This window comes from Heterodontus francisci, chromosome 41, assembly GCF_036365525.1.
Source record: "Heterodontus francisci isolate sHetFra1 chromosome 41, sHetFra1.hap1, whole genome shotgun sequence".
Taxonomy (NCBI): Eukaryota; Metazoa; Chordata; class Chondrichthyes; order Heterodontiformes; family Heterodontidae; genus Heterodontus; species Heterodontus francisci.
The window spans coordinates 10,842,012-10,868,969 of record NC_090411.1 but is presented as its reverse complement, the minus strand read 5'-3'; the positions used below and the strand labels follow the sequence as shown (position 1 = coordinate 10,868,969).

At 55.1% G+C, this 26,958-nt stretch overlaps 2 non-coding genes and 9 pseudogenes across 2 annotated transcripts; all 11 read left to right on the top strand.

Annotated features, from left to right (window-relative positions):
* Positions 1-320: 320 nt before the first annotated feature.
* On the top strand, positions 321-429 carry LOC137354565 (U2 spliceosomal RNA; annotated as a pseudogene).
* A 5,199-nt stretch (positions 430-5,628) lies between these two features.
* On the top strand, positions 5,629-5,806 carry LOC137354174 (U2 spliceosomal RNA; annotated as a pseudogene).
* A 387-nt stretch (positions 5,807-6,193) lies between these two features.
* LOC137354526 (U2 spliceosomal RNA) lies at positions 6,194-6,302 on the top strand (annotated as a pseudogene).
* A 5,201-nt stretch (positions 6,303-11,503) lies between these two features.
* On the top strand, positions 11,504-11,664 carry LOC137354474 (U2 spliceosomal RNA; annotated as a pseudogene).
* Positions 11,665-12,051: 387 nt separating this feature from the next.
* LOC137354627 (U2 spliceosomal RNA) lies at positions 12,052-12,160 on the top strand (annotated as a pseudogene).
* A 5,200-nt stretch (positions 12,161-17,360) lies between these two features.
* On the top strand, positions 17,361-17,538 carry LOC137354245 (U2 spliceosomal RNA; annotated as a pseudogene).
* Positions 17,539-17,924: 386 nt separating this feature from the next.
* LOC137353748 (U2 spliceosomal RNA) lies at positions 17,925-18,115 on the top strand. The gene has a single exon (XR_010969900.1). It is a non-coding gene; the product is annotated as a U2 spliceosomal RNA (small nuclear RNA).
* Positions 18,116-18,501: 386 nt separating this feature from the next.
* On the top strand, positions 18,502-18,692 carry LOC137354126 (U2 spliceosomal RNA). Its single transcript, XR_010970275.1, has one exon. It is a non-coding gene; the product is annotated as a U2 spliceosomal RNA (small nuclear RNA).
* Positions 18,693-19,078: 386 nt separating this feature from the next.
* Positions 19,079-19,187, top strand: LOC137354656 (U2 spliceosomal RNA; annotated as a pseudogene).
* Positions 19,188-24,386: 5,199 nt separating this feature from the next.
* LOC137354294 (U2 spliceosomal RNA) lies at positions 24,387-24,567 on the top strand (annotated as a pseudogene).
* Positions 24,568-24,953: 386 nt separating this feature from the next.
* On the top strand, positions 24,954-25,062 carry LOC137354668 (U2 spliceosomal RNA; annotated as a pseudogene).
* The last annotated feature ends 1,896 nt before the right edge of the window (positions 25,063-26,958 follow it).

Below are 26,958 nucleotides of genomic sequence, written 5' to 3'. Positions count from 1 at the left end.
TGACTTTGCTGCAGTTTTCCGTGGGCGCTACGCTGCCCCCTGTTGGATTGCCCCGCAGTTGCAGGCCGCCCTTTGCTGCCCAGCGCGCGCGGTTGTCTTTATTCCTGTGCAATGCCTCGCGCAGAAGCGCAAGGAATGGCTGCGCGTGGCATGCACGCGTGCTTTCCTTTCTGCTTGCAAGGCCCGGCAACAAAAGGAGCTCTGGCTCAAAGACCGCCCGCCGTCGCCTCTTTCGCCCGAGGCTCGCCCACCCGGCGGCTACTTTGACGTAGAGGCCGCACGCCGGGCCTGATGCGTGCAGCAAACGCAGTTTTAGGGCCATCGCTTCTCGGCCTTTTGGCTAAGATCAAGTGTAGTATCTGTTCTTATCAGTGCTTATTTGATTGAGAAGAGACCATGATCATTGCTTTTTGATCCTGGGGAAGCTTTGAGTAAAATGGCTATAACCAATTTTCGAGCTTCGGGCCAGGGAGTGCGCAACACCGTTCGGGTGGTCGTGAAGGACAAGGAAGGAGATGCACCGGTCGATCGCACCTTCTTCATCAAGAAAATTCTCTTGGATTGCTGCGGATTTCAAGCGACGGACGTCTTCTGCCTGCAGGATTTCCCCAGCAGTGGATACTTCGACGTGACGTTCTGGAACGTGGCGGGATGCATCAAGTTCCTGAAGGCGTTCAAGGAGAAAGGGGACCGGGCGCCACTGTCGATCCTCACAGCGGACCCGCTCTTCACGCTTCCGTCACAACGGGACCGGGTGGTGACGATTCACCTCTACAACCCCCATGTTCCGGTGGTGGATGTACTCACCTTTCTCGCCAGGTACGTCGAGGTGGCCGGCAGCAGCACTGATGTCAAGGACCCCTTTGGGATCTGGACCAGCAAGCGGCAGGTCAAGGTGACCTTGAAGGTAGATCCCAGTGGAGCCATCATCCACCCTCCCTCCAGCTTCGCTATCGGGGGAAGTCGAGGCTTCTTGGTCTACGCTGGGCAGCCCAGAGTTTGTCGCACCTGTGGCAAATCTGGTCACATGGCAGCCAACTGCAGCACGGTTGTTTGCAAGAACTGCAAGGAGGAAGGCCATCAGACCAAGGACTGTAAGCAGACTAAGTGTTGCAACTTGTGCGGTGCGGCAGGCCATCTCTACAAGACCTGTCCCAAACGTTGTCAAAGCTATGCTCAGGCGGCAAGGTCCAAGGAATGTCCGGGCGAAGGTTCGACGAAGGCGTCCGCTGTTCGAAAGGAGACCAGCAACCTTCTCCGCAGTGAGGAACTTCAACCTGAGAAGGAAGGGGAGGCGGCTGAAACCAACGACCCAGCACCTACCCAGCGCCCGGAAACCCCTCCCCCACAGACAGAATCAATGGAGGAGGAGGCAGCAGATGGACAAACAGGTCAGTGGCAAGTGGTCCAGAGGAGAACCACAAAGAAAAAACATCCCAAAGCCACCACCCAAACCAGTGGCAAGAGGAGGCTCTCTTCTGAATCAGACTGCAACAACTCCTCTTCACTGGACGGGGAAATGCTGGAACGACAGCCCCTTCAAAAGAGGCGGCAGAACTCCGAGATGGATGATAAAGCATCCCAGCCCCCGGGCACTGGAAGCTGTGATGGGCCCAGCGTGCCCCAACCCCAATGCCCCACACGTAACGACGTGGCCAACGCATCTCAGCTCCAGGACACCGGGAGCAAAGACACGTCTGGCGCACCTGAGCTCCGGGAGACCGGGAGCTGTGATGTTTTCGAGGAGGAACAGATGGAAGCAGCTGAGGACAACCCAATCCTCTCTGCCTACAAGACCCCCCCGATGTCACCCGAGCGGCACAAACCCTGCAGGAAAAATCAGGAGGGGTTTCTGAGCCCAACCAACGTGAAACTGCTTGCGCATACGATGGGTATGCAGGAACATCCCGAAGGGGAAGGATTGGGACTAGCGAGGACAAATGGTATGGGAAGCAACAACTAATTTTTAGTAAAAAATGGGTGTAAGAATTGCTTCCATTAATGTGCGTAGCATTAAATCGACTACGCGATGTGTTTCAACCTTGGATTACCTTGCCAAGGTCAAAGCTGACCTACTGTTTCTGCAGGAGTGTGGAATACCACACCTCAGCACCTACAGGCAGTGGTCGCGATGGTGGTCCCACGGGCCATCGATCTGGTCGGGGGGTAATGACTGCCGTTCCTCCGGCCTGGGTATTCTGCTGCGGGGAGGTAACTTCACCATCTCCGAAGTTAAGGAGGTGGTGGGCGGCCGCCTCCTCGTAGCAGACGTGATGTACAACAACGCTCCGCTCCGGTTGATCAACGTGTACGCCCCGGTACAACGCAGCGAGCGGCTGACCGTCTTCCAGCAGCTCCCACTGCTGCTGGCGACGTCCAGGCCGGTCATCCTAGGCGGTGACTTCAACTGCATCATCGATGCGGCTGGACGATCCGGCAGTGACGACAGCAAACTGGACGCTACGTCCAGATTCCTAGTAGAAACAGTTAAGGATGCCAAACTGCACGACGTCTTCAGCAAACCTGCAGACGGAGCGCAGCGCAGATACACATGGTCAAGATCGGACGGGTCTGCCCGTTCCAGGATTGACTTCCTGTTTGTGTCCCGTGCTGTCACGGTCGGATCCACCGACGTCAAGCCGGTGTTCTTCTCCGACCACTGCCTCTTACTGGCCGACTGTCACTTACAGGACGACCAGCGGGTTGGCAGAGGGACGTGGAAGCTCAATGCGACACTGCTGACCCCAGAGAACGTTGAGGAACTCAAAAGGGATTACAATGGTTGGAGGACCGTGAAACCCCTCTTTGAGTCTCCAGCTCACTGGTGGGAAGCGATTAAGGAGAACATCAAGAGGTTCTTCATCCACAAAGGTGTTCAGAAGGCGAGAGAGAGACAGAGGGAACTGTCCCGACTCCAGAAAATTATGCAAAATCTACTCCGGTTGCAGTCAATGGGGGTCGAGGTCAAGGAGGACCTCCAAGAGGTGAAGAGCCAGCAGGCCTCGCTCTTTGCCAAGGAGGCCTCCAAGATCATCTTCCGGTCCAGAGTCCGCTCCATCGAGCAGGATGAGACGTGCTCGCGTTACTTCTTCCAAAAGGTACACAGAGAGAGCTCTGTTATCAGCAGCCTGAAGGAAGAAGATGGCTCGGTAACGTCTTCGCAGTCCGACATACTAAGGATCAGCAAATCCTTTTATGCTGGGCTGTATGACGCGAAGCCCACAGACAGCAGAGCCTCCCAGTCCTTCCTGTCATCTATCACAGAGGTCTTAGATGACAGCAGGAGGGAGGGACTGGACAAGCCGCTAACTCTGGACGAGCTGACAAAGGCCGTCGAGTCTTTCGAGGCGAGTAAAACTCCCGGGAGCGACGGCTTACCGGTCGAGTTGTACTCGGCCCTGTGGGACTGGGTCGGCCCGGACCTGCTGGAAGTATACGAGAGTATGCTCCTGGCCGGCAGCATGTCAGAATCCATGAGAAAAGGCATCATCACCCTCATTTACAAGCAGAAGGGGGAGAGGGTAGAAATCAGAAATTGGCGGCCCATCTCACTGCTCAATGTTGATTACAAGATTCTGTCCAAAGTCATAGCCAGTCGAGTCAAGTCTGCTCTGGTGCTGGTGATTCACCCCGATCAGACCTGTACTGTACCCGGCAGGAAGATCTCTGATAACCTCGCGCTACTCAGGGATACGATCGCCTACGTACGGGACAGGAGGGTGGACACCTGCCTCATCAGCCTGGACCAGGAGAAGGCTTTTGACAGGATATCGCACACCTACATGATGGACGTGCTTTCCAAAATGGGGTTTGGGGAGGGAATCTGCAATTGGATCCAACTGCTCTACACAAACATCAGTAGCGCAGTCTCAATCAACGGGTGGGAATCTGAAAGTTTCCCGATCAAATCTGGAGTCAGACAGGGCTGTCCTCTTTCCCCGGTCTTGTTTGTTTGCTGTATTGAACCCTTTGCTGAGTCTATTAGGAAGGATGCGAGCATAAGAGGGGTGACAATCCCAGGCAGCGGAGGCACTCAGGTCAAAACCTCCCTGTACATGGATGACGTCGCCGTCTTCTGCTCGGATCCGCTGTCCGTGCGCAGATGGTGAGCATCTGCGACCAGTTCGAACTGGCCTCGGGAGCCAAAGTTAACCACGGCAAGAGCGAGGCCATGTTCTTTGGGAACTGGGCTGACCGATCCTTTGTCCCCTTCACCGTCAGGTCAGATTACCTGAAGGTGCTGGGGAAATGGTTCGGAAGTGCCGGGGCGTGCACCAAAACATGGGAGGAGCGAGTAGCCAAGGTACGACAAAAGTTGGGCATGTGGGGGCAGCGATCTCTCTCCATTGTGGGTAAGAACCTGGTCATCAGGTGCGAGGCGCTCACGTTGTTGCTCTACGTGGCGCAGGTCTGGCCCATACCCCACTCCTGCGCCGTGGCAGTCACCCGAGCCATTTTCCGCTTCGTCTGGGGATCTAAAATGGACCGGGTCCGGAGGGACACGATGTTCAAATCTCTGGACATGGGCGGAAAAATTGTACCCAACGTGGCCCTCATCCTGATGACCACCTTCGTGTGCGGCTGCATCAAGCTATGTGTAGATCCCCAGTACGCAAACTCCAAGTGTCACTACGTGCTGAGGTTCTATCTGTCCCCGGTGTTGCGAAGGATGGGCCTGGTCACATTGCCGCGGAACGCTCCGTGCAGTTGGGCGGCGCCGTACCACCTATCCTTCGTGGAGCAGTTTCTGCGGAAAAACACCTTTGACCACCGGTCCATCAGGCAGTGGTCTGCACGGAATGTCCTCAAGGCCCTACGGGAAAAGGAAACGGTGGATCCTGTCGGATGGTTCCCCGAGCAGACCGTCAAAGTCATTTGGCGGAATGCCTCATCACCAGAACTTTCAAACAAGCACCAAGACGTAGCTTGGCTGGTGGTGAGAAGGGCCCTCCCCGTCAGATCCTTCATGCACACCCGAAGTCTCGCCCCCTCCGCACAGTGCCCCCGCGTTGGCTGGGGTGGGGAAGAGACGGTCGCCCACCTCCTCCTGGAATGTGCCTTTGCAAAGCAGGTGTGGAAAGCGATGCAGTGGTTTTTGTCAAGGTTCATCCCAAGCAGCTCTGTAACACAGGAGTCTGTGCTCTACGGGCTGTTCCCAGGGACGCACACCGAGACAAACATCAACTGCTGCTGGAGGACTATCAATTCGGTGAAAGACGCCCTTTGGTCTGCCCGAAACTTGCTGGTCTTCCAGCGCAAAGAGTTGTCCACCACCGAATGTTGCAGACTGGCACATTCCAAGGTCCAGGACTACGTGCTGAGGGACGCACTAAAGCTTGGGGCAGCCGCAGCAAAGGCTCAATGGGGAAAGACCACAGTGTAAGGTTCCCCCACCAAGCTAGACTGAGGGGCTGGATCCATGGGAAACCCCTCGAACTGTATCGTTAATATTCTGAATTGCTGTAAATGTAAAAGTGTAATTGACATGACAATTGTGAAACGGAAGGGTTGGGAAGAAACTCATGACAGTATTGAAGGAAACTGATCTCCCTTGCAATGTTTGTATTTTTTGGTGCTGTTTGGAAACTGTTTGGCAATGTAATTTTTACAGATTTTTATGAATAAAGTATATTTTGGAAATAAAAAAAAAGTATCTGTTCTTATCAGTTTAATATCTGATACGTCCCCTATCTGGGGACCAAATATTAAATTGATTTTTGGGACAGGGAGATGGAACAGGGGCTTGCCCCGTCCACTCCATGCATCCACCTGGTATTGCAGTGTTTCCAGGAGCGGTGCAGCTTCCCCCCTCCATGGGGGCGAGACCCCTGCTGAAAAATAGAATTCGCAATAGTGACGGCGCTGCTGCTCGGCTGACTTTGCTGCAGTTTTCCGTGGGCGCTACGCTGCCCCCTGTTGGATTGCCCTGCAGTTGCAGGCCGCCCATTGCTGCCCAGCGCGCGCGTGTCTTTTTTTCCTGCGCAATGCCTCGCGCAGAAGCGCAAGGAATGGCTGCGCGTGGCATGCACCCGTGCTTTCCTTTCTGCTTGCAAGGCCCGGCAACAAAAGGAGCTCTGGCTCAAAGACCGCCCGCCGTCGCCTCTTTCGCCCTCGGCTCGCCCACCCGGCGGCTACTTTGAGGTAGAGGCCGCACGCCGGGCCTGACGCGCGCAGCAAACGCAGTTTTACGGCCATCGCTTCTCGGCCTTTTGGCTAAGATCAAGTGTAGTATCTGTTCTTATCAGTGCTTATTTGATTGAGAAGAGACCATGATCATTGTCTTTTGATCCTGGGGAAGCTTTGAGTAAAATGGCTATAACCAATTTTCGAGCTTCGGGCCAGGGAGTGCGCAACACCGTTCGGGTGGTCGTGAAGGACAAGGAAGGAGATGCACCGGTCGATCGCACCTTCTTCATCAAGAAAATTCTCTTCGATTGTTGCGGATTTCATGCGACGGACGTCTTCTGCCTGCAGGATTTCCCCAGCAGTGGATACTTCGACGTGACGTTCCGGAGCGTGGCGGGATGCATCAAGTTCCTGAAGGCATTCAAGGAGAAAGGGGACCGGGCGCCACTGTCGATCCTCACAGCGGAGCCGCTCTTCACGCTTCCGTCACAACGGGACCGGGTGGTGACGATTCACCTCTACAACCCCCATGTTCCGGTGGTGGATGTACTCACCTTTCTCGCCAGGTACGTCGAGGTGGCCGGCAGCAGCACTGATGTCAAGGACCCCTTTGGGATCTGGACCAGCAAGCGGCAGGTCAAGGTGACCTTGAAGGTAGATCCCAGTGGAGCCATCATCCACCCTCCCTCCAGCTTCGCTATCGGGGGAAGTCGAGGCTTCTTGGTCTACGCTGGGCAGCCCAGAGTTTGTCGCACCTGTGGCAAATCTGGTCACATGGCAGCCAACTGCAGCACGGTTGTTTGCAAGAACTGCAAGGAGGAAGGCCATCAGACCAAGGACTGTAAGCAGACTAAGTGTTGCAACTTGTGCGGTGCGGCAGGCCATCTCTACAAGACCTGCCCCAAACGTTGTCTCAGCTATGCTCAGGCGGCAAGGTCCAAGGAATGGCCGGGCGAAGGTTCGACGAAGGCGTCCGCTGTTCGAAAGGAGACCAGCAACCTTCTCCGCAGTGAGGAACTTCAACCTGAGAAGGAAGGGGAGGCGGCTGAAACCAACGACCCAGCACCTACCCAGCGCCCGGAAACCCCTCCTCCACAGACAGAATCAATGGAGGAGGAGGCAGCAGATGGACAAACAGGTCAGTGGCAAGTGGTCCAGAGGAAAACCACAAAGAAAAAACATCCCAAAGCCACCACCCAAACCAGTGGCAAGAGGAGGCTCTCTTCTGAATCAGACTGCAACAACTCCTCTTCACTGGACGGGGAAATGCTGGAACGACAGCCCCTTCAAAAGAGGCGGCAGAACTCCAAGATGGATGATAAAGCATCCCAGCCCCCGGGCACTGGAAGCTGTGATGGGCCCAGCGTGCCCCAACCCCAATGCCCCACACGTAACGAAGTGGCCAACGCATCTCAGTTCTGCGACACCGGGAGCAAAGACACGTCTGGCGCACCTGAGCTCCGGGAGACCGGGAGCTGTGATGTTTTCGAGGAGGAACAGATGGAAGCAGCTGAGGACAACCCAATCCTCTCTGCCTACAAGACCCCCCCGATGTCACCCGAGCGGCACAAACCCTGCATGAAAAATCAGGAGGGGTTTCTGAGCCCAACCAACGTGAAACTGCTTGCGCACACGATGGGTATGCAGGAACATCCCGAAGGGGAAGGACTGGGACTAGCGAGGACAAATGGTATGGGAAGCAACAACTAATTTTTTCGTAAAAAATGGGTGTAAGAATTGCTTCCATTAATGTGCGTAGCATTAAATCGACTACGCGATGTGTTTCAACCTTGGATTACCTTGCCAAGGTCAAAGCTGACCTACTGTTTCTGCAGGAGTGTGGAATACCACACCTCAGCACCTACAGGCAGTGGTCGCGATGGTGGTCCCACGGGCCATCGATCTGGTCGGGGGGTAATGACTGCCGTTCCTCCGGCCTGGGTATTCTGCTGCGGGGAGGTAACTTCACCATCTCCGAAGTTAAGGAGGTGGTGGGCGGCCGCCTCCTCGTAGCAGACGTGATGTACAACAACGCTCCGCTCCGGTTGATCAACGTGTACGCCCCGGTTCAACGCAGCGAGCGGCTGACCGTCTTCCAGCAGCTCCCACTGCTGCTGGCGACGTCCAGGCCGGTCATCCTAGGCGGTGACTTCAACTGCATCATCGATGCGGCTGGACGATCCGGCAGTGACGACAGCAAACTGGACGCTACGTCCAGATTCCTCATAGAAACAGTTAAGGATGCCAAACTGCACGACGTCTTCAGCAAACCTGCAGACGGAGCGCAGCGCAGATACACATGGTCAAGATCGGACGGGTCTGCCCGTTCCAGGATTGACTTCCTGTTTGTGTCCCGTGCTGTCACGGTCGGATCCACCGACGTCAAGCCGGTGTTCTTCTCCGACCACTGCCTCTTACTGGCCGACTGTCACTTACAGGACGACCAGCGGGTTGGCAGAGGGACGTGGAAGCTCAATGCGACACTGCTGACCCCGGAGAACGTTGAGGAACTCAAAAGGGATTACAATGGTTGGAGGACCGTGAAACCCCTCTTTGAGTCTCCAGTTCACTGGTGGGAAGCGATTAAGGAGAACATCAAGAGGTTCTTCATCCACAAAGGTGTTCAGAAGGCGAGAGAGAGACAGAGGGAACTGTCCCGACTCCAGAAAATTATGCAAAATCTACTCCGGTTGCAGTCAATGGGGGTCGAGGTCAAGGAGGACCTCCAAGAGGTGAAGAGCCAGCAGGCCTCGCTCTTTGCCAAGGAGGCCTCCAAGATCATCTTCCGGTACAGAGTCCGCTCCATCGAGCAGGATGAGACGTGCTCGCGTTACTTCTTCCAAAAGGTACACAGAGAGAGCTCTGTTATCAGCAGCCTGAAGGAAGAAGATGGCTCGGTAACGTCTTCGCAGTCCGACATACTAAGGATCAGCAAATCCTTTTATGCTGGGCTGTATGACGCGAAGCCCACAGACAGCAGAGCCTCCCAGTCCTTCCTGTCATCTATCACAGAGGTCCTAGATGACAGCAGGAGGGAGAGACTGGACAAGCCGCTAACTCTGGACGAGCTGACAAAGGCCGTCGAGTCTTTCGAGACGAGTAAAACCCCCGGGAGCGACGGCTTACCGGTCGAGTTGTACTCGGCCCTGTGGGACTGGGTCGGCCCGGACCTGCTGGAAGTATACGAGAGTATGCTCCTGGCCGGCAGCATGTCAGAGACCATGAGAAAAGGCATCATCACCCTCATTTACAAGCAGAAGGGGGAGAGGGTAGAAATCAGAAATTGGCGGCCCATCTCACTGCTTAATGTTGATTACAAGATTCTGTCTAAAGTCATAGCCAGTCGAGTCAAGTCTGCTCTGGAGCTGGTGATTCACCCCGATCAGACCTGTACTGTACCCGGCAGGAAGATCTCTGATAGCCTCGCGCTACTCAGGGATACGATCGCCTACGTACGGGACAGGAGGGTGGACACCTGCCTCATCAGCCTGGACCAGGAGAAGGCTTTTGACAGGATATCGCACACCTACATGATGGACGTGCTTTCCAAAATGGGGTTTGGGGAGGGAATCTGCAATTGGATCCAACTGCTCTACACAAACATCAGTAGCGCAGTCTCAATCAACGGGTGGGAATCTGAAAGTTTCCCGATCAAATCTGGAGTCAGACAGGGCTGTCCTCTGTCCCCGGTCTTGTTTGTTTGCTGTATTGAACCCTTTGCTGAGTCTATTAGGAAGGATGCGAGCATAAGAGGGGTGACAATCCCAGGCAGCGGAGGCACTCAGGTCAAAACCTCCCTGTACATGGATGACGTCGCCGTCTTCTGCTCGGATCCGCTGTCCGTGCGCAGACTGATGAGCATCTGCGACCAGTTCGAACTGGCCTCGGGAGCCAAAGTTAACCACGGCAAGAGCGAGGCCATATTCTTTGGGAACTGGGCTGACCGATCCTTTGTCCCCTTCACCGTCAGGTCAGATTACCTGAAGGTGCTGGGGATATGGTTCGGAAGGGCCGGGGCGTGCACCAAAACATGGGAGGAGCGAGTAGCCAAGGTACGACAAAAGTTGGGCATGTGGGGGCAGCGATCTCTCTCCATTGTGGGTAAGAACCTGGTCATCAGGTGCGAGGCGCTCACGTTGTTGCTCTACGTGGCGCAGGTCTGGCCCATACCCCACTCCTGCGCCGTGGCAGTCACCCGAGCCATTTTCCGCTTCGTCTGGGGATCTAAAATGGACCGGGTCCGGAGGGACACTATGTTCAAATCTCTGGACATGGGCGGGAAAAATGTACCCAACGTGGCCCTCATCCTGATGACCACCTTCGTGTGCGGCTGCATCAAGCTATGTGTAGATCCCCAGTACGCAAACTCCAAGTGTCACTACGTGCTGAGGTTCTATCTGTCCCCGGTGTTGCGAAGGATGGGCCTGGTCACATTGCCGCGGAACGCTCCGTGCAGTTGGGCGGCGCCGTACCACCTATCCTTCGTGGAGCAGTTTCTGCGGAAAAACACCTTTGACCACCGGTCCATCAGGCAGTGGTCTGCACGGAATGTCCTCAAGGCCCTACGGGAAAAGGAAACGGTGGATCCTGTCGGATGGTTCCCCGAGCAGACCGTCAAAGTCATTTGGCGGAATGCCTCATCACCAGAACTTTCAAACAAGCACCAAGACGTAGCTTGGCTGGTGGTGAGAAGGGCCCTCCCCGTCAGATCCTTCATGCACACCCGAAGTCTCGCACCCTCCGCACAGTGCCCCCGCGTTGGCTGTGGTGGGGAAGAGACGGTCGCCCACCTCCTCCTGGAATGTGCCTTTGCAAAGCAGGTGTGGAAAGAGATGCAGTGGTTTTTGTCAAGGTTCATCCCAAGCAGCTCTGTAACACAGGAGTCTGTGCTCTACGGGCTGTTCCCAGGGACGCACACCGAGACAAACATCAACTGCTGCTGGAGGACTATCAATTCGGTGAAAGACGCCCTTTGGTCTGCCCGAAACTTGCTGGTCTTCCAGCGCAAAGAGTTGTCCACCACCGAATGTTGCAGACTGGCACATTCCAAGGTCCAGGACTACGTGCTGAGGGACGCACTAAAGCTTGGGGCAGCCGCAGCAAAGGCTCAATGGGGAAAGACCACAGTGTAAGGTTCCCCCACCAAGCTAGACTGAGGGGCTGGATCCATGGGAAACCCCTCGAACTGTATCGTTAATATTCTGAATTGCTGTAAATGTAAAACTGTAATTGACATGACAATTGAGAAACGGAAGGGTTGGGAAGAAACTCATGATAGTATTGAAGGAAACTGATCTCCCTTGCAATGTTTGTATTTTTTCGTGCTGTTTGGAAACTGTTTGGCAATGTAATTTTTACAGATTTTTATGAATAAAGTATATTTTGGAAAAAAAAATCAGTTTAATATCTGATACGTCCCCTATCTGGGGACCAAATATTAAATTGATTTTTGGGACAGGGAGATGGAACAGGGGCTTGCCCCGTCCACTCCATGCATCCACCTGGTATTGCAGTGTTTCCAGGAGCGGTGCAGCTTCCCCCCTCCATGGGGGCGAGACCCCTGCTGAAAAATAGAATTCGCAATAGTGACGGCGCTGCTGCTCGGCTGACTTTGCTGCAGTTTTCCGTGGGCGCTACGCTGCCCCCTGTTGGATTGCCCCTGCAGTTGCAGGCCGCCCTTTGCTGCCCAGCGCGCGCATGTCTTTTTTCCTGCGTAATGCCTCGCGCAGAAGCGCAAGGAATGGCTGCGCGTGGCATGCACGCGTGCTTTCCTTTCTGCTTGCAAGGCCCGGCAACAAAAGGAGCTCTGGCTCAAAGACCGCCCGCCGTTGCCTCTTTCGCCCTCGGCTCGCCCACCCGGCGGCTACTTTGAGGTAGAGGCCGCACGCCGGGCATGACACGCGCAGCAAACGCAGTTTTACGGCCATCGCTTCTCGGCCTTTTGGCTAAGATCAAGTGTAGTATCTGTTCTTATCAGTGCTTATTTGATTGAGAAGAGACCATGATCATTGCCTTTTGATCCTGGGGAAGCTTTGAGTGAAATGGCTATAACCAATTTTCGAGCTTCGGGCCAGGGAGTGCGCAACACCGTTCGGGTGGTCGTGAAGGACAAGGAAGGAGATGCACCGGTCGATCGCACCTTCTTCATCAAGAAAATTCTCTTCGATTGCTGCGGATTTCAAGCGACGGATGTTTTCTGCCTGCAGGATTTCCCCAGCAGTGGATACTTCGACGTGACGTTCCGGAACGTGGCGGGATGCATCAAGTTCCTGAAGGCGTTCAAGGAGAAAGGGGACCGGGCTCCACTGTCGATCCTCACAGCGGAGCCGCTCTTCACGCTTCCGTCACAACGGGACCGGGTGGTGACGATTCACCTCTACAACCCCCATGTTCCGGTGGTGGATGTACTCACCTTTCTCGCCAGGTACGTCGAGGTGGCCGGCAGCAGCACTGATGTCAAGGACCCCTTTGGGATCTGGACCAGCAAGCGGCAGGTCAAGGTGACCTTGAAGGTAGATCCCAGTGGAGCCATCATCCACCCTCCCTCCAGCTTCGCTATCGGGGGAAGTCGAGGCTTCTTGGTCTACGCTGGGCAGCCCAGAGTTTGTCGCACCTGTGGCAAATCTGGTCACATGGCAGCCAACTGCAGCACGGTTGTTTGCAAGAACTGCAAGGAGGAAGGCCATCAGACCAAGGACTGTAAGCAGACTAAGTGTTGCAACTTGTGCGGTGCGGCAGGCCATCTCTACAAGACCTGCCCCAAACGTTGTCTCAGCTATGCTCAGGCGGCAAGGTCCAAGGAATGGCCGGGCGAAGGTTCGACGAAGGCGTCCGCTGTTCGAAAGGAGACCAGCAACCTTCTCCGCAGTGAGGAACTTCAACCTGAGAAGGAAGGGGAGGCGGCTGAAACCAACGACCCAGCACCTACCCAGCGCCCGGAAACCCCTCCTCCACAGACAGAATCAATGGAGGAGGAGGCAGCAGATGGACAAACAGGTCAGTGGCAAGTGGTCCAGAGGAAAACCACAAAGAAAAAACATCCCAAAGCCACCACCCAAACCAGTGGCAAGAGGAGGCTTTCATCTGAATCAGACTGCAACAACTCCTCTTCACTGGACGGGGAAATGCTGGAACGACAGCCCCTTCAAAAGAGGCGGCAGAACTCCGAGATGGATGATCAAGCATCCCAGCCCCCGGGCACTGGAAGCTGTGATGGGTCCGGCGTGCCCCAACCCCAATTCCCCACACGTAACGACGTGGCCAACGCATCTCAGCTCCGGGACACCGGGAGCAAAGACACGTCTGGCGCACCTGAGCTCCGGGAGACCGGGAGCTGTGATGTTTTCGAGGAGGAACAGATGGAAGCAGCTGAGGACAACCCAATCCTCTCTGCCTACAAGACCCCCCCGATGTCACCCGAGCGGCACAAACCCTGCAGGAAAAATCAGGAGGGGTTTCTGAGCCCAACCAACGTGAAACTGCTTGCGCATACGATGGGTATGCAGGAACATCCCGAAGGGGAAGGACTGGGACTAGCGAGGACAAATGGTATGGGAAGCAACAACTAATTTTTAGTAAAAAATGGGTGTAAGAATTGCTTCCATTAATGTGCGTAGCATTAAATCGACTACGCGATGTGTTTCAACCTTGGATTACCTTGCCAAGGTCAAAGCTGACCTACTGTTTCTGCAGGAGTGTGGAATACCACACCTCAGCACCTACAGGCAGTGGTCGCGATGGTGGTCCCACGGGCCATCGATCTGGTCGGGGGGTAATGACTGCCGTTCCTCCGGCCTGGGTATTCTGCTGCGGGGAGGTAACTTCACCATCTCCGAAGTTAAGGAGGTGGTGGGCGGCCGCCTCCTCGTAGCAGACGTGATGTACAACAACGCTCCGCTCCGGTTGATCAACGTGTACGCCCCGGTACAACGCAGCGAGCGGCTGACCGTCTTCCAGCAGCTCCCACTGCTGCTGGCGACGTCCAGGCCGGTCATCCTAGGCGGTGACTTCAACTGCATCATCGATGCGGCTGGACGATCCGGCAGTGACGACAGCAAACTGGACGCTACGTCCAGATTCCTCATAGAAACAGTTAAGGATGCCAAACTGCACGACGTCTTCAGCAAACCTGCAGACGGAGCGCAGCGCAGATACACATGGTCAAGATCGGACGGGTCTGCCCGTTCCAGGATTGACTTCCTGTTTGTTTCCCGTGCTGTCACGGTCGGATCCACCGACGTCAAGCCGGTGTTCTTCTCCGACCACTGCCTCTTACTGGCCGACTGTCACTTACAGGACGACCAGCGGGTTGGCAGAGGGACGTGGAAGCTCAATGCGACACTGCTGACCCCAGAGAACGTTGAGGAACTCAAAAGGGATTACAATGGTTGGAGGACCGTGAAACCCCTCTTTGAGTCTCCAGTTCACTGGTGGGAAGCGATAAAGGAGAACATCAAGAGGTTCTTCATCCACAAAGGTGTTCAGAAGGCGAGAGAGAGACAGAGGGAACTGTCCCGACTCCAGAAAATTATGCAAAATCTACTCCGGTTGCAGTCAATGGGGGTCGAGGTCAAGGAGGACCTCCAAGAGGTGAAGAGCCAGCAGGCCTCGCTCTTTGCCAAGGAGGCCTCCAAGATCATCTTCCGGTCCAGAGTCCGCTCCATCGAGCAGGATGAGACGTGCTCGCGTTACTTCTTCCAAAAGGTACACAGAGAGAGCTCTGTTATCAGCAGCCTGAAGGAAGAAGATGGCTCGGTAACGTCTTCGCAGTCCGACATACTAAGGATCAGCAAATCCTTTTATGCTGGGCTGTATGACGCGAAGCCCACAGACAGCAGAGCCTCCCAGTCCTTCCTGTCATCTATCACAGAGGTCTTAGATGACAGCAGGAGGGAGGGACTGGACAAGCCGCTAACTCTGGACGAGCTGACAAAGGCCGTCGAGTCTTTCGAGGCGAGTAAAACTCCCGGGAGCGACGGCTTACCGGTCGAGTTGTACTCGGCCCTGTGGGACTGGGTCGGCCCGGACCTGCTGGAAGTATACGAGAGTATGCTCCTGGCCGGTAGCATGTCAGAATCCATGAGAAAAGGCATCATCACCCTCATTTACAAGCAGAAGGGGGAGAGGGTAGAAATCAGAAATTGGCGGCCCATCTCACTGCTTAATGTTGATTACAAGATTCTGTCCAAAGTCATAGCCAGTCGAGTCAAGTCTGCTCTGGAGCTGGTGATTCACCCCGATCAGACCTGTACTGTACCCGGCAGGAAGATCTCTGATAGCCTCGCGCTACTCAGGGATACGATCGCCTACGTACGGGACAGGAGGGTGGACACCTGCCTCATCAGCCTGGACCAGGAGAAGGCTTTTGACAGGATATCGCACACCTACATGATGGACGTGCTTTCCAAAATGGGGTTTGGGGAGGGAATCTGCAATTGGATCCAACTGCTCTACACAAACATCAGTAGCGCAGTCTCAATCAACGGGTGGGAATCTGAAAGTTTCCCGATCAAATCTGGAGTCAGACAGGGCTGTCCTCTTTCCCCGGTCTTGTTTGTTTGCTGTATTGAACCCTTTGCTGAGTCTATTAGGAAGGATGCGAGCATAAGAGGGGTGACAATCCCAGGCAGCGGAGGCACTCAGGTCAAAACCTCCCTGTACATGGATGACGTCGCCGTCTTCTGCTCGGATCCGCTGTCCGTGCGCAGACTGATGAGCATCTGCGACCAGTTCGAACTGGCCTCGGGAGCCAAAGTTAACCACGGCAAGAGCGAGGCCATGTTCTTTGGGAACTGGGCTGAACGATCCTTTGTCCCCTTCACCGTCAGGTCAGATTACCTGAAGGTGCTGGGGATATGGTTCGGAAGGGCCGGGGCGTGCACCAAAACATGGGAGGAGCGAGTAGCCAAGGTACGACAAAAGTTGGACATGTGGGGGCAGCGATCTCTCTCCATTGTGGGTAAGAACCTGGTCATCAGGTGCGAGGCGCTCACGTTGTTGCTCTACGTGGCGCAGGTCTGGCCCATACCCCACTCCTGCGCCGTGGCAGTCACCCGAGCCATTTTCCGCTTCGTCTGGGGATCTAAAATGGACCGGGTCCGGAGGGACACGATGTTCAAATCTCTGGACATGGGCGGGAAAAATGTACCCAACGTGGCCCTCATCCTGATGACCACCTTCGTGTGCGGCTGCATCAAGCTATGTGTAGATCCCCAGTACGCAAACTCCAAGTGTCACTACGTGCTGAGGTTCTATCTGTCCCCGGTGTTGCGAAGGATGGGCCTGGTCACATTGCCGCGGAACGCTCCGTGCAGTTGGGCGGCGCCGTACCACCTATCCTTCGTGGAGCAGTTTCTGCGGAAAAACACCTTTGACCACCGGTCCATCAGGCAGTGGTCTGCACGGAATGTCCTCAAGGCCCTACGGGAAAAGGAAACGGTGGATCCTGTCGGATGGTTCCCCGAGCAGACCGTCAAAGTCATTTGGCGGAATGCCTCATCACCAGAACTTTCAAACAAGCACCAAGACGTAGCTTGGCTGGTGGTGAGAAGGGCCCTCCCCGTCAGATCCTTCATGCACACCCGAAGTCTCGCCCCCTCCGCACAGTGCCCCTGCGTTGGCTGTGGTGGGGAAGAGACGGTCGCCCACCTCCTCCTGGAATGTGCCTTTGCAAAGCAGGTGTGGAAAGAGATGCAGTGGTTTTTGTCAAGGTTCATCCCAAGCAGCTCTGTAACACAGGAGTCTGTGCTCTACGGGCTGTTCCCAGGGACGCACACCGAGACAAACATCAACTGCTGCTGGAGGACTATCAATTCGGTGAAAGACGCCCTTTGGTCTGCCCGGAACTTGCTGGTCTTCCAGCGCAAAGAGTTGTCCACCGCCGAATGTTGCAGACTGGCACATTCCAAGGTCCAGGACTACGTGCTGAGGGACGCACTAAAGCTTGGGGCAGCCGCAGCAAAGGCTCAATGGGGAAAGACCACAGTGTAAGGTTCCCCCACCAAGCTGGACTGAGGGGCTGGATCCATGGGAAACCCCTCGAACTGTATCGTTAATATTCTCAATTGCTGTAAATGTAAAACTGTAATTGACATGACAATTGTGAAACGGAAGGGTTGGGAAGAAACTCATGACAGTATTGAAGGAAACTGATCTCTTTTGCAATGTTTGTATTTTTTGGTGCTGTTTGGAAACTGTTTGGCAATGTAATTTTTACAGATTTTTATGAATAAAGTATATTTTGGAAATAAAAAAAAAGTATCTGTTCTTATCAGTTTAATATCTGATACGTCCCCTATCTGGGGACCAAATATTAAATTGATTTTTGGGACAGGGAGATGGAACAGGGGCTTGCCCCGTCCACTCCATGCATCCACCTGGTATTGTAGTGTTTCCAGGAGCGGTGTAGCTTCCCCCCTCCATGGGGGCGAGACCCCTGCTGAAGAAAAGAATTCGCAATAGTGACGGCGCTGCTGCTCGGCTGACTTTGCAGCAGTTTTCCGTGGGCGCTACGCTGCCCCCTGTTGGATTGCCCCGCAGTTGCAGGCCGCCCTTTGCTGCCCAGCGCGCGCGTGTCTTTTTTCCTGCGCAATGCATCGCGCAGAAGCGCAAGGAATGGCTGCGCGTGGCATGCACGCGTGCTTTCCTTTCTGCTTGCAAGGCCCGGCAACAAAAGGAGCTCTGGCTCAAAGACCGCCCGCCGTCGCCTCTTTCGCCCTAGGCTCGCCCTCCCGGCGGCTACTTTGAGGTAGAGGCCGCATGCCGGGCCTGACGCGCGCAGCAAACGCAGTTTTACGGCCATCGCTTCTCGGCCTTTTGGCTAAGATCAAGTGTAGTATCTGTTCTTATCAGTTTAATATCTGATACGTCCCCTATCTGGGGACCAAATATTAAATTGATTTTTGGGACAGGGAGATGGAACAGGGGCTTGCCCCGTCCACTCCATGCATCCACCTGGTATTGTAGTGTTTCCAGGAGCGGTGCAGCTTCCCCCCTCCATGGGGGCGAGACCCCTGCTGAAGAAAAGAATTCGCAAGAGTGACGGCGCTGCTGCTCGGCTGACTTTGCAGCAGTTTTCCGTGGGCGCTACGCTGCCCCCTGTTGGATTGCCCCGCAGTTGCAGGCCGCCCTTTGCTGCCCAGCGCGCGCGTGTCTTTTTTCCTGCGCAATGCCTCGCGCAGAAGCGCAAGGAATGGCTGCGCGTGGCATGCACGCGTGCTTTCCTTTCTGCTTGCAAGGCCCGGCAACAAAAGGAGCTCTGGCTCAAAGACCGCCCGCCGTCGCCTCTTTCGCCCTAGGCTCGCCCTCCCGGCGGCTACTTTGAGGTAGAGGCCGCATGCCGGGCCTGACGCGCACAGCAAACGCAGTTTTACGGCCATCGCTTCTCGGCCTTTTGGCTAAGATCAAGTGTAGTATCTGTTCTTATCAGTTTAATATCTGATACGTCCCCTATCTGGGGACCAAATATTAAATTGATTTTTGGGACAGGGAGATGGAACAGGGGCTTGCCCCGTCCACTCCATGCATCCACCTGGTATTGCAGTGTTTCCAGGAGCGGTGCAGCTTCTCCCCTCCATGGGGGCGAGACCCCTGCTGAAAAATAGAATTCGCAATAGTAACGGCACTGCTGCTCGGCTGACTTTGCTGCAGTTTTCCGTGGGCGCTACGCTGCCCCCTGTTGGATTGCCCCGCAGTTGCAGGCCGCCCTTTGCTGCCCAGCGCACGCGTGTCTTTTTTCCTGAGCAATGCCTCGCGCAGAAGCGCAAGGAATGGCTGCGCGTGGCGTGCACGCGTGCTTTCCTTTCTGCTTGCAAGGCCCGGCAACAAAAGGAGCTCTGGCTCAAAGACCGCCCGCCGTCGCCTCTTTCGCCCTAGGCTCGCCCGCCCGGCGGCTACTTTGACGTAGAGGCCGCACGCCGGGCCTGACGCGCGCAGCAAACGCAGTTTTACGGCCATCGCTTCTCGGCCTTTTGGCTAAGATCAAGTGTAGTATCTGTTCTTATCAGTGCTTATTTGATTGAGAAGAGACCATGATCATTGCCTTTTGATCCTGGGGAAGCTTTGAGTAAAATGGCTATAACCAATTTTCGAGCTTCGGGCCAGGGAGTGCGCAACACCGTTCGGGTGGTCGTGAAGGACAAGGAAGGAGATGCACCGGTCGATCGCACCTTCTTCATCAAGAAAATTCTCTTCGATTGCTGCGGATTTCAATCGACGGACGTCTTCTGCCTGCAGGATTTCCCCAGCAGTGGATACTTCGACGTGACGTTCCGGAACGTGGCGGGATGCATCAAGTTCCTGAAGGCGTTCAAGGAGAAAGGGGACCGGGCTCCACTGTCGATCCTCACAGCGGAGCCGCTCTTCACGCTTCCGTCACAACGGGACCGGGTGGTGACGATTCACCTCTACAACCCCCATGTTCCGGTGGTGGATGTACTCACCTTTCTCGCCAGGTACGTCGAGGTGGCTGGCAGCAGCACTGATGTCAAGGACCCCTTTGGGATCTGGACCAGCAAGCGGCAGGTCAAGGTGACCTTGAAGGTAGATCCCAGTGGAGCCATCATCCACCCTCCCTCCAGCTTCGCTATCGGGGGAAGTCGAGGCTTCTTGGTCTATGCTGGGCAGCCCAGAGTTTGTCGCACCTGTGGCAAATCTGATCACATGGCAGCCAACTGCAGCACGGTTGTTTGCAAGAACTGCAAGGAGGAAGGCCATCAGACCAAGGACTGTAAGCAGACTAAGTGTTGCAACTTGTGCGGTGCGGCAGGCCATCTCTACAAGACCTGCCCCAAACGTTGTCTCAGCTATGCTCAGGCGGCAAGGTCCAAGGAATGGCCGGGCGAAGGTTCGACGAAGGGGTCCGCTGTTCGAAAGGAGACCAGCAACCTTCTCCGCAGTGAGGAACTTCAACCTGAGAAGGAAGGGGAGGCGGCTGAAACCAACGACCCAGCACCTACCCAGCGCCCGGAAACCCCTCCTCCACAGACAGAATCAATGGAGGAGGAGGCAGCAGATGGACAAACAGGTCAGTGGCAAGTGGTCCAGAGGAAAACCACAAAGAAAAAACATCCCAAAGCCACCACCCAAACCAGTGGCAAGAGGAGGCTCTCTTCTGAATCAGACTGCAACAACTCCTCTTCACTGGACGGGGAAATGCTGGAACGACAGCCCCTTCAAAAGAGGCGGCAGAACTCCGAGATGGATGATCAAGCATCCCAGCCCCCGGGCACTGGAAGCTGTGATGGGCCCGGCGTGCCCCAACCCCAATTCCCCACACGTAACGACGTGGCCAACGCATCTCAGCTCCGGGACACCGGGAGCAAAGACACGTCTGGCGCACCTGAGCTCCGGGAGACCGGGAGCTGTGATGTTTTCGAGGAGGAACAGATGGAAGCAGCTGAGGACAACCCAATCCTCTCTGCCTACAAGACCCCCCCGATGTCACCCGAGCGGCACAAACCCTGCAGGAAAAATCAGGAGGGGTTTCTGAGCCCAACCAACGTGAAACTGCTTGCGCATACGATGGGTATGCAGGAACATCCCGAAGGGGAAGGACTGGGACTAGCGAGGACAAATGGTATGGGAAGCAACAACTAATTTTTAGTAAAAAATGGGTGTAAGAATTGCTTCCATTAATGTGCGTAGCATTAAATCGACTACGCGATGTGTTTCAACCTTGGATTACCTTGCCAAGGTCAAAGCTGACCTACTGTTTCTGCAGGAGTGTGGAATACCACACCTCAGCACCTACAGGCAGTGGTCGCGATGGTGGTCCCACGGGCCATCGATCTGGTCGGGGGGTAATGACTGCCGTTCCTCCGGCCTGGGTATTCTGCTGCGGGGAGGTAACTTCACCATCTCCGAAGTTAAGGAGGTGGTGGGCGGCCGCCTCCTCGTAGCAGACGTGATGTACAACAACGCTCCGCTCCGGTTGATCAACGTGTACGCCCCGGTACAACGCAGCGAGCGGCTGACCGTCTTCCAGCAGCTCCCACTGCTGCTGGCGACGTCCAGGCCGGTCATCCTAGGCGGTGACTTCAACTGCATCATCGATGCGGCTGGACGATCCGGCAGTGACGACAGAAAACTGGACGCTACGTCCAGATTCCTCATAGAAACAGTTAAGGATGCCAAACTGCACGACGTCTTCAGCAAACCTGCAGATGGAGCGCAGCGCAGATACACATGGTCAAGATCGGACGGGTCTGCCCGTTCCAGGATTGACTTCCTGTTTGTTTCCCGTGCTGTCACGGTCGGATCCACCGACGTCAAGCCGGTGTTCTTCTCCGACCACTGCCTCTTACTGGCCGACTGTCACTTACAGGACGACCAGCGGGTTGGCAGAGGGACGTGGAAGCTCAATGCGACACTGCTGACCCCAGAGAACGTTGAGGAACTCAAAAGGGATTACAATGGTTGGAGGACCGTGAAACCCCTCTTTGAGTCTCCAGTTCACTGGTGGGAAGCGATTAAGGAGAACATCAAGAGGTTCTTCGTCCACAAAGGTGTTCAGAAGGCGAGAGAGAGACAGAGGGAACTGTCCCGACTCCAGAAAATTATGCAAAATCTACTCCGGTTGCAGTCAATGGGGGTCGAGGTCAAGGAGGACCTCCAAGAGGTGAAGAGCCAGCAGGCCTCGCTCTTTGCCAAGGAGGCCTCCAAGATCATCTTCCGGTCCAGAGTCCGCTCCATCGAGCAGGATGAGACGTGCTCGCGTTACTTCTTCCAAAAGGTACACAGAGAGAGCTCTGTTATCAGCAGCCTGAAGGAAGAAGATGGCTCGGTAACGTCTTCGCAGTCCGACATACTAAGGATCAGCAAATCCTTTTATGCTGGGCTGTATGACGCGAAGCCCACAGACAGCAGAGCCTCCCAGTCCTTCCTGTCATCTATCACAGAGGTCTTAGATGACAGCAGGAGGGAGGGACTGGACAAGCCGCTAACTCTGGACGAGCTGACAAAGGCCGTCGAGTCTTTCGAGGCGAGTAAAACTCCCGGGAGCGACGGCTTACCGGTCGAGTTGTACTCGGCCCTGTGGGACTGGGTCGGCCCGGACCTGCTGGAAGTATACGAGAGTATGCTCCTGGCCGGTAGCATGTCAGAATCCATGAGAAAAGGCATCATCACCCTCATTTACAAGCAGAAGGGGGAGAGGGTAGAAATCAGAAATTGGCGGCCCATCTCACTGCTTAATGTTGATTACAAGATTCTGTCCAAAGTCATAGCCAGTCGAGTCAAGTCTGCTCTGGAGCTGGTGATTCACCCCGATCAGACCTGTACTGTACCCGGCAGGAAGATCTCTGATAGCCTCGCGCTACTCAGGGATACGATCGCCTACGTACGGGACAGGAGGGTGGACACCTGCCTCATCAGCCTGGACCAGGAGAAGGCTTTTGACAGGATATCGCACACCTACATGATGGACGTGCTTTCCAAAATGGGGTTTGGGGAGGGAATCTGCAATTGGATCCAACTGCTCTACACAAACATCAGTAGCGCAGTCTCAATCAACGGGTGGGAATCTGAAAGTTTCCCGATCAAATCTGGAGTCAGACAGGGCTGTCCTCTTTCCCCGGTCTTGTTTGTTTGCTGTATTGAACCCTTTGCTGAGTCTATTAGGAAGGATGCGAGCATAAGAGGGGTGACAATCCCAGGCAGCGGAGGCACTCAGGTCAAAACCTCCCTGTACATGGATGACGTCGCCGTCTTCTGCTCGGATCCGCTGTCCGTGCGCAGACTGATGAGCATCTGCGACCAGTTCGAACTGGCCTCGGGAGCCAAAGTTAACCACGGCAAGAGCGAGGCCATGTTCTTTGGGAACTGGGCCGACCGATCCTTTGTCCCCTTCACCGTCAGGTCAGATTACCTGAAGGTGCTGGGGATATGGTTCGGAAGTGCCGGGGCGTGCACCAAAACATGGGAGGAGCGAGTAGCCAAGGTACGACAAAAGTTGGGCATGTGGGGGCAGCGATCTCTCTCCATTGTGGGTAAGAACCTGGTCATCAGGTGCGAGGCGCTCACGTTGTTGCTCTACGTGGCGCAGGTCTGGCCCATACCCCACTCCTGCGCCGTGGCAGTCACCCGAGCCATTTTCCGCTTCGTCTGGGGATCTAAAATGGACCGGGTCCGGAGGGACACGATGTTCAAATCTCTGGACATGGGCGGGAAAAATGTACCCAACGTGGCCCTCATCCTGATGACCACCTTCGTGTGCGGCTGCATCAAGCTATGTGTAGATCCCCAGTACGCAAACTCCAAGTGTCACTACGTGCTGAGGTTCTATTTGTCCCCGGTGTTGCGAAGGATGGGCCTGGTCACATTGCCGCGGAACGCACCGTGCAGTTGGGCGGCGCCGTACCACCTATCCTTCGTGGAGCAGTTTCTGCGGAAAAACACCTTTGACCACCGGTCCATCAGGCAGTGGTCTGCACGGAATGTCCTCAAGGCCCTACGGGAAAAGGAAACGGTGGATCCTGTCGGATGGTTCCCCGAGCAGACCGTCAAAGTCATTTGGCGGAATGCCTCATCACCAGAACTTTCAAACAAGCACCAAGACGTAGCTTGGCTGGTGGTGAGAAGGGCCCTCCCCGTCAGATCCTTCATGCACACCCGAAGTCTCGCCCCCTCCGCACAGTGCCCCCGCGTTGGCTGTGGTGGGGAAGAGACGGTCGCCCACCTCCTCCTGGAATGTGCCTTTGCAAAGCAGGTGTGGAAAGAGATGCAGTGGTTTTTGTCAAGGTTCATCCCAAGCAGCTCTGTAACACAGGAGTCTGTGCTCTACGGGCTGTTCCCAGGGACGCACACCGAGACAAACATCAACTGCTGCTGGAGGGCTATCAATTCGGTGAAAGACGCCCTTTGGTCTGCCCGAAACTTGCTGGTCTTCCAGCGCAAAGAGTTGTCCACCGCCGAATGTTGCAGACTGGCACATTCCAAGGTCCAGGACTACGTGCTGAGGGACGCACTAAAGCTAGGGGCAGCCGCAGCAAAGGCTCAATGGGGAAAGACCACAGTGTAAGGTTCCCCCACCAAGCTGGACTGAGGGGCTGGATCCATGGGAAACACCTCGAACTGTATCGTTAATATTTTCATTTGCTGTAAATGTAAAACTGTAATTGGCATGACAATAGTGAAATGGAAGGGTTGTGAAGAAACTCATGATAGTATTGAAAGAAACTGATCTCTTTTGCAATGTTTGTATTTTTTCGTGCTGTTTGGAAACTGTTTGCAATGTAATTTTTACAGATTTTTATGAATAAAGTATATTTTGGGAAAAAAAAAAAAAAAAAATCTGTTCTTATCAGTTTAATATCTGATACGTCCCCTATCTGGGGACCAAATATTAAATTGATTTTTGGGACGGGGAGATGGAACAGGGGCTTGCCCCGTCCACTCCATGCATCCACCTGGTATTGCAGTGTTTCCAGGAGCGGTGCAGCTTCCCCCCTCCATGGGGGCGACACCCCTGCTGAAAAATAGAATTCGCAATAGTGACGGCGCTGCTGCTCGGCTGACTTTGCTGCAGTTTTCCGTGGGCGCTACGCTGCCCCCTGTTGGATTGCCCCGCAGTTGCAGGCTGCCCTTTGCTGCCCAGTGCGCGCGTGTCTTTTTTCCTGCGCAATGCCTCGCGCAGAAGCGCAAGGAATGGCTGCGCGTGGCATGCACGCGTGCTTTCCTTTCTGCTTGCAAGGCCCGGCAACAAAAGGAGCTGTGGCTCAAAGACCGCCCGCCGTCGCCTCTTTGGCCCTAGGCTCGCCCACCCGGCGGCTACTTTGAGGTAGAGGCCGCACGCCGGGCCTGACGCGTGCAGCAAACGCAGTTTTACGGCCATCGCTTCTCGGCCTTTTGGCTAAGATCAAGTGTAGTATCTGTTCTTATCAGTGCTTATTTGATTGAGAAGAGACCATGATCATTGCCTTTTGATCCTGGGGAAGCTTTGAGTGAAATGGCTATAACCAATTTTCGAGCTTCGGGCCAGGGAGTGCGCAACACCGTTCGGGTGGTCGTGAAAGACAAGGAAGGAGATGCACCGGTCGATCGCACCTTCTTCATCAAGAAAATTCTCTTCGATTGCTGCGGATTTCAAGCGACGGATGTCTTCTGCCTGCAGGATTTCCCCAGCAGTGGATACTTCGACGTGACGTTCCGGAACGTGGCGGGATGCATCAAGTTCCTGAAGGCGTTCAAGGAGAAAGGGGACCGGGCTCCACTGTCGATCCTCACAGCGGAGCCGCTCTTCACGCTTCCGTCACAACGGGACCGGGTGGTGACGATTCACCTCTACAACCCCCATGTTCCGGTGGTGGATGTACTCACCTTTCTCGCCAGGTACGTCGAGGTGGCCGGCAGCAGCACTGATGTCAAGGACCCCTTTGGGATCTGGACCAGCAAGCGGCAGGTCAAGGTGACCTTGAAGGTAGATCCCAGTGGAGCCATCATCCACCCTCCCTCCAGCTTCGCTATCGGGGGAAGTCGAGGCTTCTTGGTCTACGCTGGGCAGCCCAGAGTTTGTCGCACCTGTGGCAAATCTGGTCACATGGCAGCCAACTGCAGCACGGTTGTTTGCAAGAACTGCAAGGAGGAAGGCCATCAGACCAAGGACTGTAAGCAGACTAAGTGTTGCAACTTGTGCGGTGCGGCAGGCCATCTCTACAAGACCTGCCCCAAACGTTGTCTCAGCTATGCTCAGGCGGCAAGGTCCAAGGAATGGCCGGGCGAAGGTTCGACGAAGGCGTCCGCTGTTCGAAAGGAGACCAGCAACCTTCTCCGCAGTGAGGAACTTCAACCTGAGAAGGAAGGGGAGGCGGCTGAAACCAACGACCCAGCACCTACCCAGCGCCCGGAAACCCCTCCTCCACAGACAGAATCAATGGAGGAGGAGGCAGCAGATGGACAAACAGGTCAGTGGCAAGTGGTCCAGAGGAAAACCACAAAGAAAAAACATCCCAAAGCCACCACCCAAACCAGTGGCAAGAGGAGGCTTTCTTCTGAATCAGACTGCAACAACTCCTCTTCACTGGACGGGGAAATGCTGGAACGACAGCCCCTTCAAAAGAGGCGGCAGAACTCCGAGATGGATGATCAAGCATCCCAGCCCCCGGGCACTGGAAGCTGTGATGGGCCCGGCGTGCCCCAACCCCAATTCCCCACACGTAACGACGTGGCCAACGCATCTCAGCTCCGGGACACCGGGAGCAAAGACACGTCTGGCGCACCTGAGCTCCGGGAGACCGGGAGCTGTGATGTTTTCGAGGAGGAACAGATGGAAGCAGCTGAGGACAACCCAATCCTCTCTGCCTACAAGACCCCCCCGATGTCACCCGAGCGGCACAAACCCTGCAGGAAAAATCAGGAGGGGTTTCTGAGCCCAACCAACGTGAAACTGCTTGCGCATACGATGGGTATGCAGGAACATCCCGAAGGGGAAGGACTGGGACTAGCGAGGACAAATGGTATGGGAAGCAACAACTAATTTTTAGTAAAAAATGGGTGTAAGAATTGCTTCCATTAATGTGCGTAGCATTAAATCGACTACGCGATGTGTTTCAACCTTGGATTACCTTGCCAAGGTCAAAGCTGACCTACTGTTTCTGCAGGAGTGTGGAATACCACACCTCAGCACCTACAGGCAGTGGTCGCGATGGTGGTCCCACGGGCCATCGATCTGGTCGGGGGGTAATGACTGCCGTTCCTCCGGCCTGGGTATTCTGCTGCGGGGAGGTAACTTCACCATCTCCGAAGTTAAGGAGGTGGTGGGCGGCCGCCTCCTCGTAGCAGACGTGATGTACAACAACGCTCCGCTCCGGTTGATCAACGTGTACGCCCCGGTACAAC